This window comes from Stylophora pistillata, chromosome 7 (assembly GCF_964205215.1).
Source record: "Stylophora pistillata chromosome 7, jaStyPist1.2, whole genome shotgun sequence".
Taxonomy (NCBI): Eukaryota; Metazoa; Cnidaria; class Anthozoa; order Scleractinia; family Pocilloporidae; genus Stylophora; species Stylophora pistillata.
Window position 1 is genome coordinate 33,156,426 of NC_142525.1, and position 10,277 is coordinate 33,166,702.

Here is a 10,277-nt window from a genome sequence, read left to right on the forward strand (position 1 = left end):
GCTCGAGGAATTGTGAGAGTTTGTATTCGCGTCGCCATGTGTTGCCCGGGTGGCCTCGCTTTCGTAAAATTATTCATAACCAGTCTCAGACCTCCATCGCATTTTCCGCCATTATGGCAAAGGTGTATTGCACAGCGTGAAAGCCAAAATGGAGGAACCAGTAAGACTGAAAGCCCCCTGCCCCCCAAAATACTGGACTGCATCGAACTGCGACAATCGGAGAGCTGGCAAGCTCAACATGTATTAAGATGTGTACATCTATACGATTTAACATGTTTATAAAGTATTTTGTTTCGCCAATACATGACTTTTAGGGGTACTCCATTTAGGTACACCACAGGGTACTCCATGGAGTAGGGCTCCGCGTTTATTCATCTCCCTAAAAACGAGCGGCCTTTTTTAAAAACATTTTAGGGATGGTAAAAACATTAGCCTTAATTTGGCAGATTCTTGGAGCTCTGAGTCTTCCTGCTTGCATATTGGAATGGAATGGAGGCGATTGTTTCTATATGATAAAAAGCAGGAGAACTTCAGCCAGCAGAATTTTTGTTATGAAAGTTTTTCATCTTAGACTGTGGATACAAACTTATAAAAGACCCAAAAATCATTCAGATCGAGAACTCAATTTTTGTACAGTTTCCTAGCTTTCATTTCTCGGAAAAAAAAAGTAGAGACTGCAAAATAGAGTAGAAACTAAGTAGAAAAACAGGGCACATTCTGAAAATTCATCTTTCAAGTGTAATTTATCCCACTGACTTGCCATATCCAATCTTTACCCGATTTTCCATTTTTTTTTTATAAATTTTAGAAACACGAAGTGAATTCTGAGGTTTCACGCTACAAGTGGATAAGATCCTAAGATCCCATATGCCATGTTTACCCTGATTTTCCATTCTTTTTTTCAGCGGTGAATTCTACGATTAGCGCGGCTAATCGTTAGCCCTCCAAAAGAAAGCAATACGCAATAACTTATTTGGAATTAGGAACTTTTTAATAACGCCGGCCCGGTTTCAGTTGTTATTAATTAACTTCCATAGAAATTCAAAACTTAGCGGAATAAATTCTGACAAGTCGTCCTTCAAGTGGGATAGACCTTAGGATGCCAAATCCAATCTGTAAACAGATTTTCAGTTCATCCTCAGAACTAAATAGATCCCAAGTTGCCATGACTAACCTTTAACCGGATTTTCCATTTTTTTTTTCGTCAATGAATTCTTGAAAAACGGGAGTGTTGGAAATCCCAGTACAGCAACACTAGTTACTCGCGTAGTTATTTTCCTATCTTTATTCTGGTCGTCACACGCTTCGTATCGCGTCGATCTTCGCCTATTCTTTTTACAAAACCACAATATCGTAGAGACCACCCTTGGTTTCGCGTTGCGAGATTACAAGGCTGACGTCACTTTTCCGACACTCTCCCCCCATTTGTCTCCGAGAGCAAATGTCTGTCGAGAAATGAACCTTATCCCTTAAATTTTATGAACGAATCTATCATCTAGAATTCTCAATCGATATCCTAATCACACTAATCATTGATCAATCAGTAGCCATAGTGGCAGATGTTCAGTTCATAAGTAGAATGTTCAAGCATCCAATCCGCTGTTGCCATCCAATCTGTTTTGGTTTGGTTCACAGTTCAATCCCCTTCCTCATCGTGAGCAAGATCCTCCATACGCAATCTTGCTGCGACGGCTGCATCACGGGAAGGCCTGAACGCTGGCGCTTCAATGCGCAACTCGGTCGTTGGAGGTCTGTCACCGTCTCCCGGTCGATCACGTGACAGTTCTAACAGATACAGCTGCTGTACTGCTCGCTCTAGATGTGAAGTCCCTGTGCGCAACTTTGCTCCCCGGACAACACCATCACGCCCTTTGATTAGTTCCGTGACGATCCCGACCTTCCATTTTCCGCGATTCTTGTCGTCCGACTTGATCAGCACGACCTCGCCCACACTAGGATTGTGTGGTTTTCCAGGATCCTTTAGACGATGGCGTTCGCGCAGCCCCTTTACGTACTCCCCCGTCCATCGTTTCCAGACGGCCTCCTTGCATCGTCTGAAATACTTTGCTCGCTTGCGTAATTCACCGTCTTCTATGCGGTGTGGTTCCAACTCGAGTAGTGCATTTGGTTGACCAAACAACAGGGAGTGGGGGGTCAAGATCGGTAGCTGCACATCGTCCTCCACGTAATTTAAAGGTCGGTTGTTGACTGCAACCTCTACGTCTAGTATAACCTCCTCTAACTCGGTCCACGTTAGGAACCCGTTTCCAATGATCTTCTGTACACTTCCCTTCACCAATCCAACCTTTCTCTCGAACCGCCCTTCCCACCAGGGTGCTCTGCTCAGGTTGAACTGCCACTTGATTTGCGGACGGGAGAGGAATTCGTTGAGGCGTTCATCAGTCATCACTTGTTTCAGCCACTTAGCTGCCGCCACGAAGGTACACCCGTTGTCTGAGTAAATCTTCTCTGGTCGGCCACGTCGGGCGATAAACCGTTTCAGGCATCCAAGGAATTCTCCCGTTTCTAGGCTGGGTAGTAGCTATAGAAAAATACCTCTGGTCAGGCTACAGGCGTAAAGCGCTATGTAAGCTTTGCCTTCATGATTCCTCCCCTTTCTATACTTCAGTGGTCCGGCGAAATCCAGTCCGACTGTTTGGAACGCATTTTCTCCTTCGGTACGATCCCTTGGTAGCTGTCCTGGTGGCGGAGCCGCGAACGCTGTGGCGCGGAACCGCTTGCAGTCGTTACAGGCTTTAATGACTCTTTTTGCAAGGCGTCGCAACCTGGGAACCCAGCACCTTTCACAAATCTTTGCCATTGTGAGGCTCACTCCCCCGTGGAGTGTCCTGATATGCGCGTCTGCAACCATCTTCTCCGCGAACGGATGAGACTCAGGCAAGTAAATGGGATAGTCTCCCTGAATCCGCCCTCAGCATTCCAGTAACCCGTCTGCGTTTTCTTGTAGGTTCAGCTGTACACAATGATCTTCGAACCGCTCGTCTCTTTTCAAATTCACCTGTGCTCGCTTTAGCCACAGGAGTCGCTGCATCTCGATCTCCTCTGTCGGGAGTGGTCCCTTAGATCTTCTCGTCTTCTCGCTTCGTAGGTTATGCATGAAACGTGTCACCCAAGCTCAAACCCTTAGGGTTTTCCACAAGTTGAACTTGACCAGCAAGGCGTCTAGGATGTCTGTCTTAGCTTGTGCTACAGCGAATACTTCCCGTATCACTTTTGCTTCCGCCTGACTGTCTGGTGTGGCCGTTGTCTTAATATCGGCTGGCCATCGCTCTCGGTCTAGTAGCCACTCAAGCCCTCTCCACCATAGCTCTTCGTTTTCCACGCTTCCGCTCCGACTGCCAAGTTTATCTGGGTTGTCTTTTGTACCCACATGGCGCCAGTTTACTTCTGGGTGTTGCTGGATTTTCTGCCCTCGATTGCTTACGAACTGCTTGTAGCTCCCTGCTCCCTTGATCCAATGTAACGCAACGCTGCTGTCCAACCAACAGAACATATTTCCAACTGGGAAACCCTCTAATGCTACCTTAACGTTCACAATGAGATTGGTCGCCATGTGACCTGAGACCAACTCGAGGCGGGGGATTGCGAGGTCTTGCTTCGCCAGTCTAGCTTTGGCTGCCATCAGTCCAACACTATCACCGGATGGTTGAGATATGACGCCGTACACTGCCGCAGAAACGCCTCTTCTGCTTTCTTCACCGAAACAATGTAGCTCAATGTTGCTGATCTCTTCAAAGTGTTGAGGTATGGCTCTGGGTACGGAAATGCTCACTGGTAGCTGTGCTTCCCATCTTGACCACTTGGTTCCCAGTTGACCAGGAAGTTGAGCATCCCATCCGACTTTCAAATCACATGCGTCTCGGTATAGTAGTTTTCCACTCAATGTCATAGGCGCTGCGAGCCCTAACGGGTCATACACTCTTGCTATCTTCGCTAGTATCCCTCTCTTTGTCACTTGGGTGCGGTCAGTTGGGAAATTTATTTCAATGGTATCTTGTCGCTTGTTCCATGGAAGCCCGAGAATAGATCCCCCTCCTTCTTGAGGTGCACCCAACTGTTCTTTCGCGAATGTAGTATCTTCGCTAAGAGACTCACCAGGGGACTCCACTGCCGGAACATTTGAATGCCACTTGTGCAGCTTGAATGAAGCTTGGTTAAAGACATGGGTAACGCCTGCTTTGACTTCACGGGCAGCTTTTACGGTGGGTCCGCCGCTGATAAGGTCATCGACGTATAGAGTCTTCTCTATTTCCCTCACCAGGTCCGGATTCTCGGTACGACAGGCTTCCAGGTGTTGTTTGATATCTCCTCCGAGGAGAAACGGGGATGGCGCCAAACCAAACAGAGCTCTCGTGAATCTCAGTATTTCACTCGCCTGAATTGCAAGTCGGTGATCCAGTGCAATCTCACGGCATCCCTGTCTTTTTCCCGTATTCGTACTTGTGAGAACGCTTGCCTGATATCACCTGTTAACGCGACTGGGTGGAAACGTGCACGGACAAGAACAGCCCAAAGCTTGTTCTGCGACGTTGGTCCCGCGTGAAGGCACTCGTTGAGAGAAGGAGCCTTCTCTGAAGCTCGGGCTGAGGCGTCCTACACGATTCGACGTTTGGTACTCTCTGCAGCCTCTCTCACCACTGCTTTATGTAGAATATAGAACTCCTTTCCCACTGGTGGGCCTGACACTCGCTCCACTATTCCCTCGTTAAGCTGGTCTTTAATTATGGCGTCATACTTCTAGAGTATTCCGTTCTTCTCCAGCTTCCGAATGGTACTTTCCAATCGCTTCAAACTTCCCGCTCTGTGGTTGGGTAGTGGAGGGTGGTTTCCTCTCCAGGGTAGCCCCGTCTCGTACCACCCCTCTGGGCCTCGTGTTAATTGTTCCTTGAATTCTTCATAAACATCTGCTTGATCTCCACTTGGTGTGTCACATAATCCTAGAACATCTAATTTGCATAGCTGTTCGTAATTTGCCGCTGTCGTCTGTGTCAAGAACATATTAGAGAGGTCAACTTCTTTACCTGGTGACATAATTGTCCATCCGAACTTTGTTAGCTCTGCAACAGGTTCGCCGGGACGTCCGATCTTTGGTATGGTTTCTGTCTTTATTTTCGCGTACTCGCTCGCACCCAGGATAATGTGGACTGGTAGCTCAGGCTTCTCGTCTCTGTCGGCCATGTATACCCCACCTAAGTAGGGATATTTCTCCAGTATCTCGGCATATCCTGGGTTGTCAAGTGATAGCAATGTACTACGGTCCACTCTGGTGACTTCCGTTTCCAATCGGAATTTTCCATCAAGACTGCCAATCGTCACGCTATGAACTCCGATGACCTTGTTTGTTGACCGAAGCATCATCTCTAGGCGCTTGAATTCTTCTCGTAGCGGTTTGTTTCCCAGGTGTTCAAGAATAGCTGACGACTCATATGAGCTGCCTACCCCAGTGTCTAGGAGTGCGCGGCACTTGATTTCATTTACTTCCCCGACAACAACGGGATACACGACTCTCCCTGTTCCTTTGTTTTGTGCCGTCATAAATCTTCCCCTCGTTGTGTGACCGCTTGGTGGGTGATCACAAATTGACGTGTGATGTCTGCGTTGACAATTATGACACCCGCGGCTTCTACAGCTGTCTGCTCTGTGTTTGTCACTTGTACAATTAAAACACAACTGTTTTTGGCTCAAAATTCGTTTGCAGTCTCCGACCACGAGAACTTTGGTGTAATTAGCGGATGTGTCATTCGTGTCATCGCAATAGACACACCCGCGCATCTGTCTTTCACTTGCTTGTTGTTGGACCTGATAAGACCTTCCGCGTGGCGGCGGGACGCGTGCATTCCAGTCGTTGCGATCATTCTTCCTCTTGGACCCACTCGCACCATCGCTTTCCTCTCCTTCTGAATTTATGTCTCTCCAACTTTTATTTGCCTAAATCAGTTTAGCGAAATCCCAGTCTCGCCAATCTTCGTGTCCACGGACTAAGTCTCCCTTTATTCCTTTCAGGTTGTCTAACACCGCCCTCACATTTCCGGAGACTTCACGTAACTTCCCGAGCGTCTCTAAGCTTTGTTCATTGAACAGAAGCTTTTTGTAAAACTCTTTCATTTCTTTTGGACTGGCGCTTGTGATGGTAGGCAAACCCATGATGTTGTTTACTTATGCGTTTACAATTTCTGACGTTTTCCCGTACTCCGATTTTAGGATGGCCTTCGCCCTTTCGTACCCCTCAAGATTGAATGGGAGTCCCATCTATGTCCGCTCGTACCTTTTGTAACAAGGAGTTCCTTTAGATAGGCGAACTTTGTCACTGCTGACAGATCTGTCGCGACTATTTCCGGGAAATTTTGTTCCAAAAAGAGAGCCATTGTTCGAAGGACCCAGCAAACTTCGTTATTGATAGCTTTGGCAACTTTGCGTGCATTCCGGAATCGCCTGATAACCCTTTCCCTTTTTTGCTACCTAATTCTTCTGATTTTTTTTCGTAATCAAGCTTCATTTCCCATTGTGCCTTTTCAAACGCGAGTTGCTCCTCTCTCTCCTGGCGATTGTCGCTTTCTCGCTTTCTTTTTCGGCCATTTACGATTTTTTCTTCACCTCCCGCAAACACTTCCCAAGGTATTCGATCTCCGCGTCTACACCCTCAATAACTTTGTCTATTTCATTGCTCCATGCACATACCTCGTCCATTTGCTCACCCTTTGCAATCTTCTTCTCTTCGATCTTTAATTTGATCTCATTCGCTTCTTTTGCTAAACACACCAACGCGTCACGGTGTCTCCCAATAGTTGTCGCGTTTGCCTTGTCCACAATGCCCTTTCCATTTTCTTGCTTGTACGCCAAAAGCCTGAGTTCTGCGTCCAAATCCTTCTGAAGTGTCTCCAGTTCCATGTCTCGATCTCAGTCCCGTTGGAGGTGCCAGTTAGTGTTGGAAATCCCAGTCTAGCAACACTAGTCACTCGCGTAGTTTTTTTCCTATCTTTATTCTAGTCGTCACACGCTTCGTATCGCGTCGATCTTCGCCTATTCTTTTTACAAAACCACAATGTCGTAAAGACCACCCTCGGTTTCGCGTTGCGAGGTTACAAGGCTGACGTCACTTTTCCGACAGGTATGAATTTCGAGAATTCGGCCCACAAGTGGCTAATACCCTAAGTTCCCATATGCCTACTTCACCCCGATTTCCATTTAAACAGTGAATTTTTAAAAAGCCGGGAAGTTTTGAGCATTCATGGCAGAAGTGGATAATACCCGAAGTTCCCATACGATCTCCTTACCCCGAGTTTCTATTTTTCCTTTTAAACAAATTCTAGAAAAACGGGGTAATATCTAAGAATTCATCCTCCAAATGAAATAGATCCCGAGTTTCCAACCCCATTTTCCATGATTTTCAATGAATTCTAGAGAAATGGGATTCAGTAATTCTGCGAATTCATACGCAAGTGGCTAACACGCTAAAGTTTCCATATGCCATCTTTACCGCAATTTCCCATTTGATCAGCGAATTCGAGAAAAGCGGGGTAAATTCCGAGCCTTCACGTTACAAGTGAATAACACCCAAATTTCCATATACTATCTTTACCCCAAATGTCCATTTATTGTCAGTGAATTTGACAAAGAACGGCGTAAAATCTGGAAGTTCATCCTCCGAATGAAATAGATCCCGGCCAAGTTGCATAGCCAACCTTTAACTGGATTTTCCATTTTTTTCTTCAATGAATTCTACAAAAACGGGATGAATTTTGAGAATTCGGCCCACAAGTGCCTAATGCCCTAAGTTCCCATATGCCAACTTCACCCCGATTTTCCATTTCATCAGTGAATTTTAAGAAAAACGAGGTATGTTTTTGAGCATTCATGCTACAAGTGGATAATACCCGAGGTTCCCATACGATTTCCCTACCCCGCTTTTCCATTTTTTTGAAACAAATTCTAAAAAAACGGGGTAAAATCTAAGAATTCATTATCCAAATGAGATAGATCCCAAGTTGCCATATGCAGTCTTCAACCCGATTTTTATTTTATTTTTTTCAATGAATTCTACATCTATACAGAAACGGGATTAATTCTGCGAATTTATCCGCAAGTGGCTATCAAGCTAAGTTTCCATATGCCACCTTTACCCTGATTTCCCATTTGAGTCAGCGAATTCGAGAAAAAAAGGGGTAAATTCTGAGCCTTCATGTTACATGTGAATAACACCCGAAGTTCCCATATGCTATATATCTTTATCCCAAATGTCCATTTTTTTTCCCAGTGAATTTGACGAAAAATGGGGTAAAATTTGAGAGTTCATGCTCCGAATTAAATAGATCCCAAGTTGCCATAGCCAATCTTTCACCCGATTTTCCATTTTTTTTGTCAATGAATTCCAGAAAAACGGGATGAATTTTGAGAATTCGGCCCACAAGTGGCTAATACCCTATGTTCCCATATGCCAACTTCACTCCGATTTTCCATTTCATCAGTGAATTTTACGAAAAACGAGGTAAATTTTGAGCATTCATGCTACAAGTGAATAATAACCGAAGTTCCCATACGATTTCCTTACCCCGATTTTCCATTTTTTTAAACAAATTCTAGAAAAATGGGGTAAAATCTAAGAATTTATCCTCCAAATGAAATAGATCCCAAGTTGCGATATCCAGTCTTCAACCCGACTTTCCATGTTTTTCAATTAATTCTAGAGAAACGGGATTAATTCTGCGAATTCATCCGTAAGTGGCTAACACGTTAAGTTTCCATATGCCATCTCTACACCGATTTCCCATTTGGTCAGCGAATTAGAGAAAAACGGGGTAAATTCTGAGCCTTCATGTTACAAGTGAATAACACCCGAAGTTCCCATAAGCTATCTTTTCCCCAAATTTTAATTTTTTTTCAGTGAATTTGACGAAAAACGGGGTAAAATCTGAGAGTTCATCCGAGTTAAATAAATCCCAAGTTGTCATAGCCAATCTTCAACCCGATTTTCACTTTTTTGTAAATTAATTCTAGAAAAACGGGATAAATTGTAAGAATTATTCCGCAAGTGGCTAGCACGCTAAGTTCCCATGTGTCATCTTTACCCAGTTTTTCCATTTGATCAGCGAATTCTAGAAAAACGGGGTAAATTCAGTGAACAAAGGGGGCAAGTTTCTAAAGAAACTGTGGTGCTGCGTCGGTGGGGGTAACAAGGTGATTTGGAAATATCAACTAAGTTGAAATTGTAAATTGGCCACCGTAAAGAGTTGAAAAGCTGACGTTTCGAGCGTTAGCCCTTCGTCATTCGCTCTGACGAAGGGCTAACTCTGGAAACGTCAGCTTTTTAACCCTTTACGGTGGCCAATTTACAATTTCAACTTTAGTTGATAGTACCAAATTAAATTCAGTGAAACTCATCCTTTAGGCGGAATATATCGTACTGACTTGCCATAGCCATCTTTACCATGATTTAATCGTTGTGTGAATTTGCCATAAACGGGGTAAATTATGAAAAACCACCCAAAAGTGCAACAAATCCAACAGTGATTTAAAAAAAGGACAGCTAAAATCAGCGGAACCGTAATCAAATCACATCACAATCTACGACTTTAAATTTTTACGAAGGGTTCAGTGTGATACAGCAAAAACCCACAATATTTAAAATAAACAACTGAAGGCCAAACTTCTGTGATTGAAAGAAGACTTTGTGACGCAGACAAGTATGAACTTAAGAACAATTATCACAACTTTTAATACCTCAGTCGATCACACCTCTCGCAGATCAGCGAAGTGTCAAAAATATATAATTTAATGCCGAGAATCTATGACAGAATATAAAACAATTGTGATATGACGCCACATTGTGCTTTTGTCTTAGCTTGTGTGTAAAATGTTGTCATTGGAGTCGAAAGTCGACCAATGAAGACTGTAAATAAAGCAAGACTGCAAATAAAGCGTGAACGATAACGCATCCTTTGGTCGAAAGTCGCATTGTCATTTGCGTAGTAAGTTGCTCTTCCACGTTTCGGTTAGAAGAACGATGCAATCACACGGCGTTAACGAAGGAATGACAGAACTTCAAGGAAAGTAATGTGAGATGCCAATGATCCGGTTCGCAATGATTGCGAACAGAATGTTTTCCTGAGATCAGTTCCAAGTCGCTCATTCGTGTCAAATTTTGGTTCTGTCCTCGTGTACCGGTTCACAAGAGCCAATACAAAAGACCAAACAATACACAATAGCTAACCGATAACTCCTAAACAAAGAAAGAACAATGGTAATTCCCTTGTGAACCG

The 10,277-nt window shown here is 44.4% G+C and overlaps 2 pseudogenes; both read right to left on the reverse strand.

Moving 5' to 3' along the window:
* Positions 1-1,636: 1,636 nt before the first annotated feature.
* LOC148727503 (uncharacterized) lies at positions 1,637-2,872 on the reverse strand (annotated as a pseudogene).
* A 262-nt stretch (positions 2,873-3,134) lies between these two features.
* LOC148727504 (uncharacterized) lies at positions 3,135-6,517 on the reverse strand (annotated as a pseudogene).
* Positions 6,518-10,277: the final 3,760 nt, after the last annotated feature.